The sequence below is a fragment of the Maniola hyperantus genome, chromosome 3 (genome assembly GCF_902806685.2).
Source record: "Maniola hyperantus chromosome 3, iAphHyp1.2, whole genome shotgun sequence".
Taxonomy (NCBI): Eukaryota; Metazoa; Arthropoda; class Insecta; order Lepidoptera; family Nymphalidae; genus Maniola; species Maniola hyperantus.
Genome location: NC_048538.1, coordinates 17,414,739 through 17,438,738, shown reverse-complemented (window position 1 = coordinate 17,438,738; position 24,000 = coordinate 17,414,739). Strand labels below are relative to the sequence as shown.

At 37.1% G+C, this 24,000-nt stretch overlaps 1 pseudogene; it reads left to right on the top strand.

Moving 5' to 3' along the window:
* The first annotated feature begins 1,915 nt into the window (after positions 1-1,915).
* LOC117996481 (rhomboid-related protein 2-like) lies at positions 1,916-23,854 on the top strand (annotated as a pseudogene).
* The last annotated feature ends 146 nt before the right edge of the window (positions 23,855-24,000 follow it).

Here is a 24,000-nt window from a genome sequence, read left to right as displayed (position 1 = left end):
TAATAATTGTTCTGAAGCAATTTAATTGATAATTATCTGCCGTACTTTGAGTCGCTTAATCGTTACTTAAGTTTAGTTAAAACGAGACAGAGCTATATATCTCTCACATAAATCTGTCTCGTTTTAATTTAATCTTAAGTAACGATTAGCGACTCAATAACTGCCGTATATTATATTAGTATATTACTTAGCAAATTATTTATTAATTCTTATAAGTACCACAAGGTATCGCAGAATTCTATGTTATATTAGTTAGTACTATAATATATATTCTATGGTTATACCTAGATTCTATATACAAAAGGTTTTTTAGAAAAGATCTGCGCCTAGAGCTAGACCAAGAAGTTTAATAGATATATCTATATGTATGTATAAAAGGAAAAGCTGACTGACTGACTGACTGGCTAACTGATCTATCAACGCAAGCTCAAACTACTGGACGGATCGGGCTTTTTGGCATGCAGATGGGATGGGACTGAGAAAGGATTTTTGATACACAATTTCAACCTCTAAAGGGGTGAAAATATAGGAGTTTGAAATTTGTGTTGTCCACACGGATGAAGTCGCGGGAATAAGCTAGTTATCTATACATATAATTCTGTAAAATTTCTAGCCTGAATAGGTATGTCGTTATAAACAAAGACTTATCAGCATTATACTAAAACGTGAGATGAATGTATCGCCAGATTTATTTGTTATCAGCTGCGCTTTTACACTACAAGTGTACAAGTCATTATCATAAATCGGTAAGTGATAACAGATGTAACAGGACGGCAGATATGACAGTAGCTTACTGAAACGATACACATATGTATTATTGTCTTGTATACTTAGTACGCGACAGCTCGAAATGGCAATCGGAGAGCGCGCGTATAGTGCGGGTGTTCGGGGCATCTCCCCGCCTCATACGCCGATTGCCATCTTGACTTGTCGCGTACTATACTTCTTCTTCTTCCTCACCTTATCCCTCGCTACGTGGGGTCGGCACAACATGTCTTCTTCTTCCATTCACTTGTATCATTCCTCAACGTACTATGTCCACCCCTTTTCACGCATATCCTCTTTCACGCAATCCACCTTTTCTTTGGTCGTCCTCTCCTCTTTTTTCCTTCCACATGTATACTTAACAATCTTCTAGTGACATGGCTTTCTTCCCTCCGCATTTCCATACCATGCCAGCCTATTACCCCTCATCTTTTCTACCACTGGCGATACTTTCAAACTTCCCCTTACATATTCATTCCTTATCGCGTATAAGGAATGAAAGTTCATTTCTTATCTCTCGTTATAACAGGTACCCCAGCCTGGAGAGTTGGTAAGGAGAAACAATACCTGCCTAGCAGGTAAGTCATTGAATGTTCAACAATTGTTCTCCATTAGATAGGTACCTGATTATTTTTGATAATAAGCTTTTTCGTGGAAGGTACAGAGCAAGTTCAATTGTGGTAAACCGTGGTCCGTGACAGACCAATCAGCTTGACTCAAAAAGGCTCGAACCCAAAGCCTAGAGGACTTTATTCGTAGTCCGCTCCATACAAACGTAGTTTGGCTCTCATTTGGTAGATGCATACGATTCAAAAGTTCTTGTGAAAGTTTAGTTGAATAAAAAATATTTTCATTTTCAATGAAATTTTGTACATCATCATCGTCATGATCAACCTATCGCCGGCTAACTACAAAGTGGTCTCCTCTTGGGTATCCACTAAGAAAGGATTTTTCGAAATTCCACCCCTAAGTGGGTTAAATCGGGGTTTAAAATTTATGTAAATTCCACGCGGGCACAGTCGCGAGCGTATGCTAGTATATTATCGCAAGTGACGGAGAGACCGCCGTGAAGCCAATTGAAAAAAACTCCAATCAGCTGTCCGTTATCAGACTTTCTCGTCGTTATCAGTAGTGTAGCGGACGCCGCCGGGCCGGCAGCACGCGTCCCACGGACCGCTCCAGCACGAGCGTGTTGTTATTGTTAACTTGCTCTAATCTGCATGTAATAAGATGTAATGTAAACAAGCTGAGATACGCAACAAAGTGCCTTCCGCCGCTCGGCGCTATTCTACAGTCTACAGTCTACACGTGGAGTGATCGAACGACACTGAAGATAACCGTCTGTGAAAATTGATACACTGTGAACGTTTTTAAATGTAAGTTTTTCTTGTTTTTCCTACATTAATTATTAACTGTTTTATTAGGGTTCCGTACCTCAAAAGGAAAAACGGAACCCTTATAGGATCACTTTGTTGTCTGTCTGTCTGTCGGTCTGTCAAGAAACCTACAGGGTAGGTAGGTACTTCCCATTGACCCAGAATCATGAAATCATTGAAATCTGAAAACCGTGAATTTGTGGTTACAACACACAAAAAAAATTGTGGTCATAGGGTATCATATGAAAGGGCTTCACCTGTGCATTCTAAATCAGATTTTTATTTATTTTTATGCGTTTTTGAATTATCATGCAAAATGTCGAAAAATTACGACTGTATCTACGGAATCCTCAGTGCACGACCATGACTCGCACTTGACCGGTTTTTTATTCAAAATTGATTAAAATTGGTACTTTTTGTCTTTAGTAAATTTGTCGCTAAAAAATTAGTAAATTTAGTAAATTAAAACTATTTTAATTAAATCGCCATTAATTAATTACCTGAGGGTGATTCATACATAAGCAGACAGACGGATAAAACATATCAATTTTATATTGTAGTCAGCTTATCACATATATAGTTAAATTAATAATATACTGATAACTAAGAATCGTCGGTAGATAAGTACACCAAGCATATAATTTTAATTAATGATTTGCTAAACACTATCAATAATATTTTAATTAAATCAATGCTTTAATTAATTTGTTTTCGTATTGTAAATATTATTATTTATCTACCCATCAATGCCGGATACGTAAGGAATAATAACCGAAAATATTACTATGAGTTTATCACATAATTACCTAAGAACTACTGATTGGACTGAAGACTATCCAGCGCCAGTATAACTGTATAATGTAAGTACACTGTACAGTACACTCGTACCTTTGAGACGTGTTATCGGTCTCTACGACAGAGACAACGCTCTACGAAACCACTATCTCTTTCTAAAGGTCGATGTACAATATTTTCTGCTCCGTTCGCTACGCGTATGTGTCACGCATACAAGCGTACGAGTTTGTCTTCACTTTTTAAAATACAATGGAGCTTTGCCTATTTGAACTTTTAAAATCTTCAGTAAAAAGTAGGATTAATATAAAAATATATGAAAGTATATACTTACATAATATATGAACGGAACACCTGCTTGAATAAATAAATAGAATAAAAATCTTTTTTATTCGTATAAACTTTTACAAGCACTTACGAATAGTCGGATGCATCTACCACTGGTTCGGAATGCCTTTCCTACCGAGAAGAACCAGCAAGAAACTCGGCGGTTGCTCTTGGTGGTGAGTGGTGAGTGGTGGCTCGTGAGTACGAAACAGCCGCATGTGGGTGCACGTGACACGAAGCAGACAAATCACTGGTTTTCCTCAACTTCTGAACATAATATTTCATTATCTCATGTACTTATAAATTATACAATATATACCTAAGTTATTAGGTATAATATATTGTATTATCTGGTGTCAACAAATGTTTCTAGGCAACATTTCGTTTGGAAGCTTTCACCAGGATGCTAAGGTTAAGGTGCTAAATAAATTCAATAATTTTTTGGAACATTCTACAAGTGACTTGAATTCCTGAAGAGCCGAAATTATCCAAATTATTTTCTTAATTCCTCAGCTAAAACTAAACATTGAAAAATTGTTATATTTTTTTACTTATGTAATTTTAAAATAAAGAACTTTATTTGATGAACCTATCCAAAACTGCTTGGAGTGTATTAAAAAACGTCTGACAATCGACATTCGACAGTTATTATTATTATCTTTTTACAATGGCAATGATAACCGTTATCACATAATAGTATCCAACAAACATACCGCTATCTACGTTTTATTACTAAGTTTTGACAGAGATTAAATTTTTTTTTAGATTGAATCCTCCGAAATCAAACTAAGTTTTGGTTTTACTGCAATTTACAATAGTACTAAATATTAAATACTAAATATTACATAAAACACGAAAAATAAGAAAAATTACGAAGAAGCATACGAGTTTATAATGCTGCATCAATATACTGATGCAGCATTTTTTTGTACTGCTGCAAGGAGAGTGAATGAGGATCTATTATCATATTTTTCGCAGTTTTAAAAAGATTATTATGTTCGCGACATATTCTAATCAATACATTGTTTTCTCCTAAGTTTGTTCTGCATCCCCTAGTCCTAATTCACCAGTTTTAGTTTAGTTTTATTTAAATAAAATATTTTTATCAGTAGCGGCAAAATTATACTAAACTAGCTTATGCTAGCGACTTCATCCGCGTGGATTTCACAAATTTCAACCCCATATTTCACCCTCGGGGTTGAATTTTATCGAAAATCCTATCTTAGCGGATGCCTACGTCATAATAGCTATCTGCATGCCAAATTTCAGCCCGATCCGTCCAATAGGTAGTTTGAGCTGTGCGTTGATAGATCAGTTAGTCAGTCAGTCTGTCTGTCAGTCAGTCTGTCAGTCAGTCACCTTTTCCTTTTGATATACTTAGATTACCGTACAACGTTTTAGGTTTTTAGAGTCAATCAAACTGAGATAAAATATTGTTTTGTTTGTTACCATATTGTTACCTTGAAATGAATACTTACAGAATTCACCTATATTTAATTTATTAGCAGGACTTGTAGTAGGTAATTACTCGTAATTATATTGTTATCACTATTTATATTTGTGCGGTTTTACCATTTATAAGGAGGTGGTTTATTTCTTGAGTCAGACATAATAATATAGGTAGTCTCATATTTTTGTGTTTACAAACAATCACACCATGTGTGTAGGTAGTTAGATAACATTTACGTTTTGATTTCTGATTGATTAATCAGGAATGAGTCAAGTTCGAAAGACCGTTAGACGTTGGGGTCCCAAGGTGCTGGAATGGTAACTTCGCACCGGAAGGCAGTGTTGGTAAGCCCCTACTAGGTGAACTGACGACATCACATGACGACATCGCAGGGACCCGTTGGATAGCGGCGGCGCAAGACCGTGGCGTGTGGAAGTCCCTACAAGAGACTTATGCCCAGCTATGGACGTCTATCGGTTGATGACGAGTCAAGTTATGGGAGGCACAGCACAGGTGAGATTGCAGTCAAGGGCTAACTTCTATATGAACAAAAAAATTAAAAAAGCTACATCACTGTGCAAGAGGTCAATACTCGATAACACAATTTAGTACCTAACCTATAATTCTTGGTGTGCGTTGATAGGTTGATAGCTTAGTGTGGTAAAGCGGGCATTGACACCTTATACCCCCATCGCACCCCCACAGTAGCTACAAGGGTTTTATTACTACGCAATTACCCCCCATTGAGCTATCGACTTATAATAGTACTTCAACAGTAGCCTAAACACCTCAAAAGTCTTTTTTTAAAGAATATTAGCCATGTTAAATGACTAATATTCCCCTTTCCTCTCCAACTAAGCGTCAAGCTTGTGCTAGGAGTAGGTACGACAATAAAGCAACGGGCGGGGTTTGAACCGTCTGACTTTTCGGTTTTCTGTCCACTCCTATACCGGTTGAGCTATTGAGGCTTTGTTTTTTTAGAATAGAATAGAATATATTTTTATTCAAGTAAACTTTTGCAAGTTACTGAATCGTCTGATACTTTAATTTACCACTGGTTCGGAATGCCGTTCCTACCGAGAAGAACCAGCAAGAAACTCGGCGGTTGCCCTTTTTATTAAGTTTTCAATCTACAATGTTATTATACCATACTGTACAAGCGATTGCAGCCCCGTGCATTGCTGGAGCGCGTCAAATCCAAGCTTTTTATCGTTTACATAGTCGTTTACAGTCGACTGTATAATATGCATTTATTAAGAGCATACTTTTAATAGATTTTTAAACTTGTGTAAAGGCAAGTCTAAAATTGTTTGTGGAATTTTATTATAAAACTAGATGATGCCCGCGACTTTATCCGCGTGGATTTAGGTTTTTTTAAAATCCCGTGGGAACTCTTTGATTTTCCGGGATGAAAAGTAGCCTGTCCTTCCCCGGGATTTAAGCTAAGTTTTACAGAGGTCTGTACCAAATTTCATCAAAATCGGTTAAACCGTTGGGCCGTGAAAAACTAGCAGATAGACAGACAGACAAACTTTCGCATTTATAATATTGGAAAAGTATGGAGGATATTACACTCATTCCCACAAATGACTTTCCCACTTTTGCGAGGCGCAGCGTAGGAGTAGCGTTGTGTAAACTATGTTAGTATATATAGAAACTGTAAGATTAAACAGGATGTTGAACTAAAAATATTTATTTAATTGTTTCGACAAAGTAGCGTGGAAGCAACCGGCTGAACTCTCAGTTGGCCACAAGATGGTAGGTTTGATTTTGCTAAGCTAAAAACGTATGAAATTATTTAATTAAGTAGGTTAAAGTAGGGACAACGAAATAGTTGAACCTAAATACATACTGCAAATTATACCAACTCCAAACTGGAAAGACACGCATCCGTCCAGTACTTTGAGCTGTACGTTGATAGATCAGTCAGTCAGTCAATCCTTTTATATTTAGATAGAAGATAGATTTTTCGAACTATGTGCCATGCCCATTGCCACTTCAGCTTCGCAAGAGTTACGTCGGTTACTCTGCTTCTCCTACAGATGTCCACATTTCTGAAGAGATCACGAAGAGATCCATTCCAGAAATTATTCAATCCCAAATTGTCCCTGCTGGGGACCGAACCTAATGCCTTTTCCGCATATAAGACCACAGAGCTTACCAGCTTCGTTGGGTAAGTTGGATAGGTCGGCAGAATTCTCTCGTTTCAAAAATAAATATTTAGTGTAAAACTTTGGGGAGTGAATCAAAGGAAGCGTCGTATAATGAATGCAGTATTATGGTTGAGCATGCAAAACGCGCGCTTTGTGGGCCTCCACGCAAACCTCATTAGCACGTAAAGACGGGGGCCCGCCACTCTCTCCAGTCTCCAGTCTCCAGGCCCAGACTGGTGGGTGCAGCTGTATTGTTAACGACGACGATCGATACTGACTCGGTTTTAATCTGTTTAATGCTTAAACACGCACCTTGGCACGTAAAATCTTCCTACCGGTTAAGTCATCATAGTTTGTTTCCTACCGGTTAAGTCATCATAGTTTATTTCGTTAACATTAACGTTAGAATTAAGTTTAAATTAAGTCTATTATAATTAAACTTAATGCTCTGTGATTTCAGTCAATCATCTTTTTAAATCAAATTATCTAAAAAATTCGCTCTCGCCTCGCTGGCGTTTAGTAAAATAAAATCAAATTCATTTATTTCATGTAGAGCAAATATAATTGTAATGCTACGTCTGACTTGGTTCGGAAAGCGGATTCTAGGAGCGCTGGCAATATTTTTAACACTTGTAGTTTAAATTGGCCTGCACACATCTCCGCATCGCTTTAGTGGACATACATCTTTAGTTCATAGAAATCCAGGCCAAAACCTCACCCTCTACAAACAAATATTTTCGAGAAACAAGGTACAGTACGTGGCAGAAAGTTAATGTACATCGATATTTAGAATGACATTTCGGCTTTGTAGAGCGTTGTCTCTGTCACTGTATATGTGACGTTTTATCGGTCTCAACGGCCGAGACAGTGCTCTACAAAACCGCTACCTCTTACCAAAGGTCGATGTACATTATTTTCTGTCGCGCACTGCAGGTAGTTGTAGCTGAGCGTAAATGTGTAATCCTCATTACTGTAGTCTCGATGGCCTCTCCAACCTGCACCACTCCACAATGGAGGCTCCGATCGATAAGTCAGCGATTCCAACCCTTGATTACAACGAAGCCTGCTAAAGTACTGCAGCTTGTATCAAAGCCCAGGGACAGGCAATGAACTGAACAATGGGAATGTTTCCACTCGTGGTTAGACTGTTGTAGCTTTTCCATAGCGTTTAGTTTCATGCTTTGTTGTTATGCTACAACTCGCAAGAGTAACATAAGTAGATGTTTATTTTTTCCTACGAATAAATGATACGATAGGTACCACTGAATAATTATTTTATTTTGTTGTTGTTCACTACACGTCTAAAATAAACTCAGTAGGTAAGTCATTAGTAATAGTTTTCAATAAGGATACTAATTTTCCCCTCAAATTGTTGTTACAACTTTTGTATTTCAGTCCACATTGAGGCGTTTTTTAACCTGTTAGTCTTTCTACATAATATTACAATTTCAGATTGTTCTGTCTATCCATAACGCCAGTGTTGTCTAATCTGTCTGTCTGTCTGCTAGCTTTTCACGGCCCATCTGTTAAACCGTTTTTGAAGAAATTTGGTACAAAGATATCTTGTATCTCAAATAAACTAGTAACTCTTTGTCTGAAAAAGAAAGAATTTTATCTCGTAAAGTTTGTAGAATTTTAATGTTATCTAGCAATGTTGCAAAAGAAAAAAATTGTATTTTATAAGTTGCACTTTCATAATTCCTGAAATGTAAAGCAAACCAGAGCCGCAAGTTCGTTCTCAATTGGCCTCTTGAAGTTTATCCGATCTTACTTATGTTCCTTAATAATACCTTCAAGAGTGAGGGCACTGACTCTGTCCTTACTCCATGATTACAGCAACAAAAGCCTGAAAAGATATTTCACTTTTTATACAAGCCTAGGACAATGGGCTAGGGTTGTCTACGTCTCCACCATAGCTCTATTTTGTACTTGTTCGTTAACTTTTAATTCTGGACAAATATCTATTGTACGTACTGTTTGCTTGGAATTAATGAAAGCCTTTTTCCCTCATTGTGTTCCAGGACAAAAATATGAGGCCGTACTTATTTACAAAAAAATTTTTTTGTAAAACTCGTGAACTTTCTTTCTTATTTCGTAAAAAAGCTTGTATTTTAAACCAACTGCCTAAAGTAAAGCAAAATACTTATTATTCTTTTCTGTGGTACACCAAATTATCTCTATATTTAAAAATAAATCACTGAATGTGTTGCTGATCGCAAATCTCGAAAACAGCTGAACTGATTTCGCTAATTCTTTTTTCATAATATTCCTTGAAGTACGGGGATGGTTCTAACGGAGAGAAAAAATTAAAAAAAACCTGAAAAACAATCGACTGTTAGGCGGTACGAAGTTCGCCGGGGCAGCTAGTTAATTATACAATTAAAAATTTGTTATAGGTACAATATGTGGCTTCATAGATATAATTTTAACTTTAAGTATCTACTAATTATTATTTTCAATCAGTACCTACATTAATCCAGTCGTCAAACCAAAAAGGATTGTTATAAAACTCCAATTTTTTGTATCACAAACATTTTTTTGTGATACGATTTTTTTTTCTTTTTTGCTCATCAATACATCAATACTTTCAGCCTTCGAAAGGTGAGCGAATAACAAAATATTATCTGTGATTAAAGTTAAAGGAGATAAAATTCGGTTTACTTTGAAACACGATATAGTATACCGCAGTACCTATGTCAATAGAACAGAATAAAATAAAATGAAAAAAGGAGAAAGTGACTGACTGATCTATAAACGCACAGCTGAAACTACTGGACGGATTGGGCTCAAATTAGGCATGCACAAGCTATTATGACGTAGGCATCCGCTCAAAAAAGATTTTTGAAAATTCAAACCTTAAGGGAGTAAAATAGGGGTTGAAGTTTATTATCCACTACGCTAGTTCTAAGCTAGTTTTCATATAAATAAACTTTTAAACAACTAAATGATTCCACATCTACCAGGGAAGCAGGAAAGTCAGCAGCCCTAATCGAGAGCCATCGTCGAACAATACGTCTGTTTCAGTCATAATGCAGTAGCGAGTCGAGGCTTTTATGCCGACTGTACTGCATAACCTGTCGACTGTCGACTGTCGACTGTCGACTGTCGACTGTCGACTGTCGACTGTCGACTGGAGATTGTTCTGAGCTACCGACTTGTAGTACCTACTAGAACATAGAAGACAGATTTTATCATTTAAGCCCTGTGGTTGCGACAGAAAACTAGAGCAATGCAATATCTCTGTTAGTTTTCCTCTTTTTAATAAATAAATGATAGGTCATTAGATTCGTCTTGATAGCGTGAGTGTCACTGGAATCATAAAATTGTTATAAAATCAAAATGCTGGAATTTCGTGCGCTTTAAGGTGCGGGCTGAAAAAGATGCAAATTGCAGTAGGGTTTTCTTAAAACTTTTTAAATTACTAGTTTGACACTTAAAACACTTTAAGTTTTATTAGAATACTAGCTTATGCTCGCGACTTCGTCCGAATGGACTACACAAATTTCAACCCCTATTTCACCCGTTAGGAATTGAATTTTCAAAAATCCCTTCTTAGCGGATGCCTACGTCATAATAGCTACTGCATGCCAAACTTCAGCTCGATCTGTCTAGTAGTTTGAGCTGTGCGTTGATAAATCAGTCAGTCAGTCAGGCACCTTTTCCTTTTATATATTTAGAGATAACAAACTTCTATATCTATTACAATTGAAAGCTCGCCATAAATGTATCAATAAAGCATAACGGGCGTTCACTCAGGGAGGCAATGTAATGCAATGATGTGGCCTTCGCCTTGAAAGGGATACTTGAACTCTGCGTCAAGGGTATGATTATGGTATCTCTAGTTTATGCGTTGACGCGCTTCTGATAAAACAAGTAAAAACGCTACTTAAAATTCGTATATAGTACTAGCTGACCCGCCCCGGCTTCGTTCGGCTGGAATTTAGAAAATCGGCGTGGAATAGAACTTTCAAAAATCTACGGTCTACGTATTTTTTATCTTTTGTATCCGAAAACCCAAATATCAATTTTCATGGAAATAATTTGAAAAATGACTTTCGAACAAACTTGCATCCTTTATTTAACCCCCTCGGCAGTATAATTTTCAAGAATCGTGTAATACGTATTTTTTTGCTCAGTCAACTTTTTCTTTTATATACGGAACCCTAAGAATACTACTATGGCCGAACTTCGTACAGCTTTCATAGGTAGTTACAATTCTTGCAATTCACGAAGGCGAGTGGACTTTACTTGTGGTTACGTCGGAATACACGGGCATTGCGTAAGTGTGCGTGCATGTCGGACCAATCAGTCGCGAGCAAACGCAAACGCACACATTCAGTGTACGTTACTTGTACCGATACGACTTAAACACAAGTATGAGCCACTCGCCTTCGTGAATTGCAAGAACTGTACTAGGTACTCTTTTTAACCCCCATTTTACCCTCTTAGGGATAAAAACGGGTAAAATGCTTTCTCAGCTGATGCATAAGTCCATTTTGCAGTCCTGTGATTTGCGTCATTCGTTTCAGGCCCTTTGGACGATGATTATAATAATTATACCTAGTAAATACTAAATACTGTAACCCAATTTTTAGAGGAATTCCACACATTATACGTAAATGATATACCTATTTCGGTAATTCGATGGTTTATTAAAATATGGTTTTCCCTGTCTGCAAATAAATACATAGAATTACAAGGAAGGGAAGAACATAGTTCGAAAACATTAGATTTTCAATTATTTGAGTTTCACAGCTTCCAGATAAACTTTGTCTATAAATAAATTTGATGTTATGACAGTTTTTGTATTGGAAATCTGTCAAAATGACAAATCCTGTAGATTCTCCCATGATAACTAGACCATTAAATTGGTATCTTTATGAGCACAGGTATTTTATCAAAATAAACTTATTCTAATTTTATCGCAATTAAAAAAAATATGCATGACATCCCAAAAATTGGTAATTACTAATTACACTAAAAATGCTTACTACCGCACTCAGAGTCTAAGTTTAGTTAAAACGAAACAGAGCTATATCTTTCACATAAATCTGTCTCGTTTTAACTCAATTTTAAGTACCGATTAGCGACTCTGAGTGCGGCTGTTAGTCAAATAAGTAATGTCACTAGTAGTAACAAGTAGGTAGATATTGTAAATACCAATTTACCGCAGACAAAGTGACGCCAACTAACTTGTTTTATTAATAAAAAACAAAACCAAACCGCGGCATTTCTCGGTAATGATAACGGAATTAAATTAATTTACTTTAAAGTTCATTGCTTTATGAAATGCACCAGTTACGTTCTGATAAGATAATACTTTGAATTATTGGGCACTAGCGATCCGCCGCGACTTCGCACGGGTTGCCGATTGCCGAAGCCTATCATCATGTAGATAATTATTTTTAACCGACTTCAAAAAAAGGAGGAGGTTCTCAATTCGTCGGAATCTTTTTTTTTTTTTTTTTTTTTTTTTCTTTTTTTTTTATGTATGTTCCCCGATTACTCGAAGACGCCTGGACCGATTTTGAAAATTCTTTTTTTGTTTGAAAGGGTATACTTCAAAGTTGGTCCCATTTAAATTTGGTGAAAATCTGATGAACATCTTCGAAGATAGATACTGGAACTCCTCAACGGATAAGAGTAAATTGCTCGCGATCAGTGTAATAGCTTAGTAAACAGTAGATTTTTAACCAGTCATAGCATAATTCCATGGGACCACTAAAAATTGTGAAATAAATTTTTTTTCCAAAAAAAATAAAAACCGACTTCGATACACAAACACTTAAAATTGAAAAATAATTTAATTTATTACCGAATATATTATGTATACAAGAGTTAATATAGTTCCATAATAATATTTTTTGGGGTCGGTGCCAATGAGGTGCCATTGTGGAGTCTCATAAAAATATGAAGTCTAGACGATTCGCGCAGCTAAAGCTAATTGGCACCGGCACAAAAAGTATTATTATGGAACTATATTAACTCTTGTATACATAATATATTCGGTAATAAATTAAATTATTTTTCAATTTTTAGTGTTTGTGTATCGAAGTCGGTTTTTATTTTTTTTGTAATTATGTACCAACTAGCTGCATGCCCGCGGCTTCGCCCGCGTGGATTTCAGTTTCTAAAAATCCAGTGGGAACTTTTGATTTTTCAGGACAAAAAGTAGCCTGTCCCTGGAATGCATCCCGGGGACGAGCTACTATGGACAGAATAGCCTACTTCTTAGGTACGGTTAGGTTACGGCTTAGGTATCTCGGTAGGTACCAAATTACATAAAAACATTTAAACGCATGATTCTTTAAACACCCCGTGGGATCACCACGATTTAGGAATGCAATTCTTGACAGCATCAGGGCTAAGAAGTTGGGTCCTCGACTTCAAAAAGTCTTTACCTACTTGGTAAGTAGGCACCTCCAATATCAAACTGGTAGGTATTTAAATCCCATCAGTTTTTGTGGTCAAGTCGTGTACAGCATCAGGATTGAGGAGTTGGAATGCGAATTTTTCATGGGACAATTTCAAAATAACCGTATGAGGTAGTTATTTCGACATTACAGACAGACACTTCAATTTTATTCATTAGTATAGCAAATATTTGAACTACTAATGTAGTAACATGGGTAGCCTTGGCCCCGTGGGCCGCGCTCGCCCGCCCGCCCGCCCGAAGCGCCAATAGCACGCTGTCTACTTCTACCATCATACAGAAAACTATGCGGAACACAAGCATGGTTTTCAGTTTCAGTTAACTCACCAAAATTATGTAGGTACAGTGCGACAAGGCCCTCTTGGCACTTGAGTGACATTGACAGGGGGGCGCTGTTTGAGAACAAAGGCTTAGAATATTCAAACAAGAACAAAAGGGACACTTGACGGCAACTTTAGTTCTGATATTCGCCACGCGCCAAGATAGCCTTGTCGCACTGTAAGTATAATATCTAAAAAGACGCGGGAAAAATGACATGCGATGATGCTACGCAGTAATGAAACATTGATTTATTTTAACTCTAAAGTAACTCTAGGTAAAATTTTGAGCTAAATACCTTCTTATTAATACCTACTTTCTATAGATTTCAGCCTAGACTTTCGCTTTAGTTTATCGGTATGTGATTGTTTACCATTGAAGATGTAGGACGTCATGACTCATGGTAGCATAAACAATCACGCGAGTTTACATGCACCATGATACCACGATATTATAGGTATTATAATCTAAGCAATATGTGTTAAAGGCCAACTGGCCGGACCAAAACAATGACTACCTACTAATCGAATCAGGCATAAGTACTTATAAATCCATCCATACTAATATTATAAATGCGAAAGTGTGTCTGTCTGTCTGTCTGTCTGCTAGCCTTTCACGGCCCATCCGTTCAACCGATTTTGACGAAATTTGGTACAGCGATAGATTGCATCACTGGGAAGGACATAGGCTAATTTTTATCCCGTAAAATCAAAGAATTCCCACGGGATTATTGAAAACTAAAATCCATGCAAACGAAGTCGCGAGCATCATCTAGTGCTGTATAATCGCAGATCCTTCCTTATGCATAGTTGATCGGTTGGCTATAATATAACAGACAAACATACCGAGTGACCGACCTATGTAGGAAGCTAGGCACAACCAGGGCATTGTAGTCAGAGAGCTGGTGGGTATCAAACGTCACACACAATATCAATGCGAAAGAGTGTTTGTTTGTTTTACCTTCAAAAACGTCGTAACGGATTGACTTGATTTTTTGCATGGACAATGGACATAGTAAAGACCTGGAGAGTATAAATAAACATAGGCATACTTTTTATATCGGAAAATCAATAAGTTCCCACAGAACTTTTAAAAGCCTAAATCCACGCAGACGAAGTCGCATACATCAGCTAGTATTTTATAACAGCTAAAAGGTTGTAATTTGTTATTTTTCTTGTTCGACTATCTAGCAAACTAGAATGCTAATCTATAAAATATGTTATACAAACTATTATAAACTAGCTGACCCGGCGAACTTCGTACCACCTAACAGTCGATTCTTTAATTTTTTTAATACTTAAATTTTTTTAAATTTTTCTCTTCGTTCGAACCATCCTCGTACTTCAAGGAATATTATAAAAAAGAATTAGCGAAATCGGTTCAGCGGTTCTCGAGATTTGCGATGAGCAACACGTTTAGTGATTCATTTTTATATTATAGATAAGAGAAGATGAAATACTTTGACTGACTCACTGACAGACAACGTACAACCACCGGTACAGCTAGATATTTGAAACTTGGAGCACATATTCCTTGAGAGGGGTGCAATAAAAAGGATTTTGAAAGATCATCAAAAAACCTAAATCCATGCGGAAGCCATTAGGAGGGAAAAAGCTGTCAATAAATCCACCAAACTTGCTAATGAATCAAGAGTCCAGACCTCTATACTCTTTCAGCTTTTAACAGGCAGGTATAGATAGTTCAATCCATGATGACGCGCCCCACTCTTTGTCCTAATCGGTTACAATGCAAATGTGCTGTGTAGGTACTGTTAGAGTGTGAGTTCTATCGTAACGCACCGATCAGCGACGTGGGCACACGCACAAGAAGATAAATTAAGTAAAGATCCCTCCCCGCCCCCGTGGTTTCCCCGCACGAAAAATAGTGGGGCGCGTCTTCGTGGATTGAACTATCTATATCTTTTATAATCCACGAGCTCTTGAAGTACACGGGCTGGCAGTGCAACGGCGACTGCATGCAGAACACCATGACACCATGCATGACACTCAATTACACGGGGTCCCTAACTGTCAATACCATAGGCAATGCTGGACCGATTTGGATTGCGATGTTTTATTTAGTAGTGCACTTTAGTGCTGCACTGTTGTGCATGACAAATTTATATACCGTTACTATACACGAGCTATTGTTATTTAAAAATATTTTATTAAAAAAAGTTACATTTTGATATAGTCGAACTGAGTCGAAACGAACATTAAGCGATATAAAAACTCCTTTTTTAAGTAATTTGACACAGCACAAGCAACAGTGGGATTTTGTATTTGACATTTTTATGATAACCCAATTTGTATCTTATCTGTGAAAGTAGGCACCAATGATAGTGTTGATAACCTGATATAACCTAAACAGTTATTTTAAATCTCTTTATTCATAATACTTAATTAAAATGCTGAGTGACAGTATAACAATAATATTATTATGTTAACCTTATAAAAACGGCGCAACAATATTTTGGTAGGTAAGTAGCCTACCTATCTTAATTACTTTAAAATTAAATCACCTAAAAGCAAGTCCATGCAAAAAACCAACCAAAGCCAAAATATTCAAGAAACACAATTAGCGTAATGATTTCGGCCTAATTGTTATATTATTACGTAAATGCCTTTAATAGAAGTATTAAGTAGGTAGTATTATTATTAAAAGTTAATTATGTGACCACACCATTAGGCCCATATTATTTATATTCACATAATGTCATGGGTAGGTAAGTAAATAATAATAAACATAATTATTTGATATTATTAAGATGGAAAAACCAATATTTAGGGATACTTAAAATAAGGCGATGAATCATATTTTCATGTATAGCTAATAGGTAGGTATATTTATTATCTACTAATACACAATTGTTTTTAGTACCTAATTATACATTTTTTATAATGTTTTATGCAAAAACACCTATAGGCCAAACCCTTCTCACTCTGGGAGTACACCCGTCCTCTGTAGTGAGCCGGCGGCGATGGGATGATCATGATGAACTAAACATTCTGATTAAGTCTTAATTAAACTTCCAATTATTAATAACAAATTAATCACAGTAATTGATTATTTATTACTGAGATTGTAATTTTGTAAATTTGTGATTTTGTAACATTAATTAATTATAATATTATTAACATAGATTAATTTGTAAAGATAGAGAACAAAAATAAAATGAAAATAATCTATCAAACTAGGTAGAGCCGAGGTGCTTTTTTGTAAGTTTGTGATTTTGTAATTAATCACATTAATTAATTACTTATTACATAAGTAGTTTAATTTGTAAAGATAGGGAATAAAAATAAAATGAAAATAATCTATCAAACTAGGTAGAGCCGAGGTGCTTTTTTGTAAGTTTGTGATTTTGTAATTAATCACATTAATTAATTACTTATTACATAAGCAGATTAATTTGTAAAGATAGGGAATAAAAATAAAATGAAAATAATCTATCAAACTAGGTAGAGCCGAGGTGCTTTTTTGAAAACAATCAAATTCAAGCTAGGTATATTGACTTTGGCATAGCAACGGCGACGTAAAAAACCGGCCAAGTGCAAGTCAGGCTCGCGCGACGAGGGTTCCGTAATACAGTCGTATTTTTTCGACATTTTGCACGATAATTCAAAAACTATGATGCTTAAAAATAAATAAAATCTGTTTTAGAATGCACAGGTGAAGACCTTTCATATGATACCCCACTTGATAAAGTTATCTTACTTCGAACATTGAAATTGAAAAAAAATACTAATTATTAGTTTATGACCACAATTTAATTTTTTTGTGTGATGTAACCACAAATTCACAGTTTTCAGATTTTTCCCCTAATGTCAGCTACAAGACCTACCTACCTACCAAATTTCATGATTCTAGGTCAACGGGAAGTACCCTGTAGGTTTCTTGACAGACCGACAGACAGACAGACAGACAACAAAGTGATCCTATAAGGGTTCCGTTTTTCCTTTTGAGGTACGTAACCCTAAAAAGCACGATATCGCCGAGCCCTCTCTTCCGTATTTTATAACAATTTCAAATGTATGTCTAGATAAATAAAGCTGAGTTTAAGTTACTATCAAAACAAGCTGGATCTCGGCCCCCCTACTCCAATTTCAACCATATATTAAAACAAATAAAACTCAATTTAAGTTCTGAACAAAAAAATCTGCATCTCGGCTTCACAGCAATAATATTATGTTCTTTGCTGTTAAAGCATTTTTTTAAATCCTCAAGTAAATATCCCTTTGAGCGGAGTATCATGTCGTTTGCGAGTGTCCATGTGATGATGCCCGCATTTGACGAACGTCCATTCCCCGCAGTTGAGAAGTTCTGTGATGAATCTTTCTCAGTCAGTGAAATTTTCCGTTCATGTAGGTCACTATTTTTTTTCTCTTCTTTAGATTAGGTATGAAAAATTCAGTAAGCAGTACCTTTAAGTCTATATGAAGGAAATAAACTCTGTGTTACGAAGAGTTATTTGAATCAAGCATCAGGGAGAAAGCCGCAAAATATAATACTTACCTCAGTTGAGTTATTACCTAAATAAGCTTCTACGTGGAATTTCCTAAACCATACATCTGATGTAACGATATCCACTTTTTATCCCGGAAAATCAGGAGGGATTTAAATTCCCACGGGATTTAAAAAACCTAATTCCACGTTCATCAGCTAGTAAAGTATATACTTTTGTTTATTTATTTGGATAAGTTTGTTATCCAAAACAATTTAACTCTAGGAAATCCGGCATCAAAACACCAGGCATTTTCGATGACAAAATTCCTGAAACGAACCTTGATACGTTAGTAGGTAAAGGGTAAAGCTCATAATCCTTCGGAAAACCATAACCAATGATAAGAACACGTAGTACTCAATATAACAAATCTGTGTCCTTTTTAGCAATAAACAAACCGCAATAGTTTATTAATAGCTCTAATGTCCGGGCAAATTATAGGGAATCCCTAATTAGGAAGTTAAATATAATATTTCCTCGATTTTCCTTCAACATTGTATAAATTTGATGGGATTTGACGAGAGGTATCATTTGTTGCCAGAACCCCCCGGAGGTATGGTGTGACGCTCTTCTGACTCTTTTAGAAGATGACCAGAGTATCTCCTGCGGCGAACCATGGCTCCGGATGCGGAGGACTGCGAACAGGTTTGTAAAAAAAATAAAAATAGGTCACAAAACTAAAAATTCTTTCAAAAATGTCAGTAATGGAACTTTAAGAGCCAAAAATTCCAAGTAAATTTAAAATGTAAAGAGAAGATTTTTCCCTGCATAATTTGAGTGAACCGTTGCAGATAATATCTAATTTTAGTCTTGTCAAAATCAGGTGGAGAGGCTAAATGGAGACTATCAAGAAGTACCAGTTCATCAGGGCAGACGGATCCTGCCCGAAGAGCCGCCCCCGGCGCAGGCCTGGGCCGAAAACGAGGAGTCGGGACTCGGGAACGATAGCAGAACCAACAGCCCCGGGGAGAACCGGAGACTCCTCGGAAGCAAGCCCCTCCAGAAATCCTCGTGCCGTCTTCAAGCTGGTCTCACTTTAGGAGTTTTGGTTGTCAAGAAACCAAAATGTACATCAATCAAGTCCGGAATCAAAACGCAAACCAAAACGAAATTTCAAAAGAGGAAAGAAAAGCTGAAACACGTTTTGAGGCCTCCCTACTTCATTATCACCATGCTGTTTCTCAATGTTAGTGATTTTGCTTCTTTCTTTACACCCATATTAAAAACTTTCTTTCTTTATATCTGCAATAAATTAAGAGACTCTCCTTGAACTATTCTTGTGATTATGGAAAATCAAAGTGTTCCCACGTTATTCTTAAAAACCCAAATTGACGCGGACGACGTCGCCGGCAGTTCATAATATGGGTTGCGATGTTACAACGTAATTGTTCCCCAGGTGATGGTACACCTGTGCGCCCCCGAGGAGTGGCGCGCCAAGCTGGAGTGGGCGCCAGGCGCGTGGTGGAAGGAGCCCTGGAGGCTTCTCACGTATGGCCTCGTGCACATGGGCACCACCCATCTGGCGCTCAACGCACTCATGGCACTGGCTGTAAGTTTATTTTTAAATTTGTAATCGTAAACAAAGAATTCCTGTGAAGATCCAAGCAAGCAAGACCCTGAGACCCTGCCTCAGAGCCCCCGTTCAAGTTTAGACATTGAAAAGATGCCTTTCCCCTTTTAGGTATTTAAGTTTTAATTCATTATCATCTTCATCATCAGCCAATAGACGTCCACTGCTGGACATAGGTCTCTTGTAGGGACTTCCACACGCCACGGTCTTGCACTGCCTGAATCCAGCGGCTCACTGTGATTCGTCTGTACACCTAGTGGGGGTCTTCCAAGTTCCAACGCTGCGCTTTCCAGCGCGTGGTCGCCAGCACTAGTCTAGCAGTTTGGGACCCAAGTGTACTTATCTCGTTTTTCGTACCTGCCCATTGCCATGTCAGCTTCGCAATCCGTTGATGTCAGTTACTCAGGTTCTCTTACGGATCCCCTCATTTCTGATTTGATCACTCTACAATTGTAGAACAACTCTGCACATAGCTTTCTCCATCGCCCGCTGAGTGACTCTTCTTAGGAGGCCTATAGTTAGCGACCATGTCTCGGATCCATTAGTCACACATTGTAGACAGCCTCGACTTAATAAGTGATTTTGGCACAATATTTAAAGTGTATTGGCAGTGTAAATGTGTAATCTTACTTATAAGTTGTCCCTCATTATAGGTTGGTTGGCGTCTCGAGTGCGAGCAAGGCTGGTTGCGAGTGGCCACGATATGGCTGGGAGGGGTGGCGGCAGGAGCGCTCGGGGCCGGAGCCCTGCAGCCCCAGGTCCGCGTGGTGGGAGCCTCCGCCGCTGTCTACGCCTTACTTACTGCGCATCTGCCTAACGTGTGTCCTTAGGTATGGAATATGAACTTTGTATATTTCAACGGTGATGGCCTACTGGTTAAGACGTCAGCCCCATAGTCCAGGGTTCAATCCTGGGCATGCACCTCAAGTTTTTGGAGTCATGTACGTTTTAAGCAATTAAATATCACTTGTTTTGACGGTGAAGGCAAACATCACGAGGAACCCTGCCTGCTTGAGAGTTCTACAAGTCTGCCAATTTGCACTTGGCCAGCGTGGCAGACTATGCCTAAGCCCTTCTCATTCTGAGAGGAGACCCGTGCTCAGTAGTGATTCAACGATGGGTTATTATTGTTCTTGATGGTTTAAAATTATTTAGTTTCCTGAACACTGTTATATGTGGTGGTCCACACAAGTTGACACGACACGAACCTAAGAAATACTCACAACGTTCTCACTAAATGGCGCTACAAGTATTTTCAATCACTCACTATGAAGCCTGAATCACGCTAACGTAATCCCAGATGATTATATAATACATATAAATACAAATAAATTTATGAATTAGCTATATCAATAAAAATTTCGACAGATTCGGCCACATCCCCCTGTGGTGGTTCCGGCCGCTCAGCGTGGTGGTGCTGGGAGTGTCGGAGGGCTGCTGGGCGCTGCTGCGCGCGCCGGGGCCCAAGGTGTCGTACAACCACGTGGCGTGGGCCGCGCATGCGCTGGGCGCCGCCGTCGGGGGTTCCCTTGGCTTTCCTCGTTTTTACAGGTAGGTTTGAAAATATTTCTGCCACTATATACTCTGTCCACGGAGAGAATTAGTTAGAAAGGGCCTCTCTCTGTTACGTGATCCCATAGAAATGACAGAGACAAAAACCCTATAATAACGTCTCCGTGGACAGAGTATAGTTTTTCCCGTGACATTATCGAAATCAAAATCAACATTTATATATTTGGCATATTTATGTAAGACAACTAGTGTCTCTTATGCTACGTCTGTGACTCTACCACCGGTCGGAATGTAGATTACATTGAGAAGAGTCGGTAAGAACTTTTCAAATAATAAAAAGTTACAATATAAAATATGAATACAACTGAAAGATCAGCCGGTTGCTTCCACGCAACTTTGTCACTTAGCAATTCATCAATAATTGTATATAAGCTTCGACTCAATGGACTCAATGTTATCCGCATGTATATTTAGTAACGTTTCACTGAGAACTATCTGCTAAGTATCACCTGTGTAAACTTTAGTAAATGAGCTTGTATTTAGTTTGTGGCGACAATTGATACACATTATCTTATTGCTGTGCGAAAATAGAACTGTGACATCATTCTCAAAATCTACTTGTTCTACTTTGAATTTAATGTTGTCAACATTTTTACTCTTATTATCATCATCTTCAACCGATAGACGTCCACTGCTGGGCATAGGTCTCTTGTAGGGACTTCCACACGCCACGATCTTGCGCCGCCTGGCTTACTCTTTAAAATACAAATGAATGCAGATTTTATTTGCATGCGCCATTCGTAAATCCTCAAAATGTTATCGTTCAACATTGAAACTCACAATTCTAATTTTAGGTAGATGTCCTACTTAGTGATAATATGAAAACTCTCCCACTTAAGTAGGTTTAGGTAGGAGTTTAAACTATTTTGGCATACTTATATAGCAACTCAATGCTGGTAACACTATTAATGAAGAATTCGTTTGTTTCAGGAGAGAATTCGCCCAAACGAAGTATAACAGTGTGTAGACTATCATCGATCCTTCTGCTCGCATCAGGTCTGTGCGCTTCTGTCGTCCACTACGTGTACTGGTACAAGGTCGATCCCTGGACTTGACGAGAGATGGAGATGAAGTTTAGGATCCATTGATTTTGACTCCTTCGTGAGAGTGAGGAGACCTTCACCGAAGGAGGCTCGATGAGTTTTCGACGTAGGTACCAAAACCGATAGAAGAATTGGTACCTACCTTGTGCCATGATTAAGGCCGTGAGAATTAATGTAATCCGTTCTGAATTGAATTCGGAACGGATTCGAAAAACCAAATATATAGAATAAGAAAACTGAGGAAGTTCACCAGGTGTCTTATATGTATAGTTACCAATACAATTAACTCGAAAAACAAGACTTACAATACTATGATCCATGCAACAGAGAAAAAAGACAGGATTAAAAATACGGAAAAGAAAATGAGAGTTATCTGTGTTTCGTGAGAAGATCAAAAAAGTTTGAACCAATATAAATGATTATGGTCATCAAATCTGACTTTTTAAACTTAGTCAATTAATGTGGGGTAAAAACAACGATATGCACAAAAGTCTTCCAGAAAATGTACTCTTAATATTATATCGACGGACTTGCACTTAAACATTTTAGTACAGTGTTTTAAACTGATGTCAAACTAACCAAAGTAATAGTTAATAGACTTTATTTTTATTACTTAATGTTGTATATGTATGCGATATTTAAATGTCATTAACAATTTTTATTCCATGGATAATTTTATTGCAAACATATTATTCATGAAATATTTTTTGAAAATATCCCATAAAAACATTAATAATTAAGGACAGTGTACGTAGATTATAATTTCGGTGCGTACTTAGTGATTCTTATGCACATATAGTTATCGCTCGTGCTTTTTAATTTACTTTTGTTTCCAATTTCTATGAAATTATTAGAAGTTTCAGTCGTTTTGTATCAAAACATTTTTAAATATCATGGTTAACTAGGTACATTATGTGATAATAATAATTCTTACTTATATACCTTTTTCATGGAAGAAATTTAGGAATTGCTGATGTTAAGGAACTATTGACGCATGTGCATTGTGCACATGTTCGTGAAGTACTTACCACGTCAAATAGGTAACAAAAAAGGTAATATTCTTAATTTTGTATTTGAATAAGGACATGTTTGTAAATTGTGATAATATTAAGTAAAACTAAAGCCATGGACAACCAAAGAGATTCATAATCTAGTCCAATTTTTTGATATTTTTGAAATTGTTAAGTTTCTTTAACTAAGCCGTGTATTATAAGTAGAATAATAATTTAAATTTTGTATGCATATCAATAATTGTTTACTGTTTTGAATATCATGAATATTTCGTAGGATAAGTGAACGAAGCTTGTGTACCAGTTTTATCTATACCTACAGTTTGTAATGTTACCCATAATGTCAAGGATTCAAATGATACCTTCTGAAGTGTTCGTAGTCTAAGGAATATATTATGATATACTTACTTAATTAAAATTACCTTGTTCCAAAATTTTACAAAGTTCAATTTACGTTGAAGTTTGGATGTTGAAACCATTCATTTTTATATGAAGTTTTCCTACTATGTTGGCAACATTATTGTGATATGTTGTTAATAAAAGTCATTTTTGTACTAAGTCCTTCTTTTATTTCATTTACCACTTTTACCACATCACTGCCACAACACCAACATGTAAGTTTGCCGGATTAAGAAAAACAAAATTTTATATCAGTCAATCATTTAATTTCACCCAAACAAGACGGTT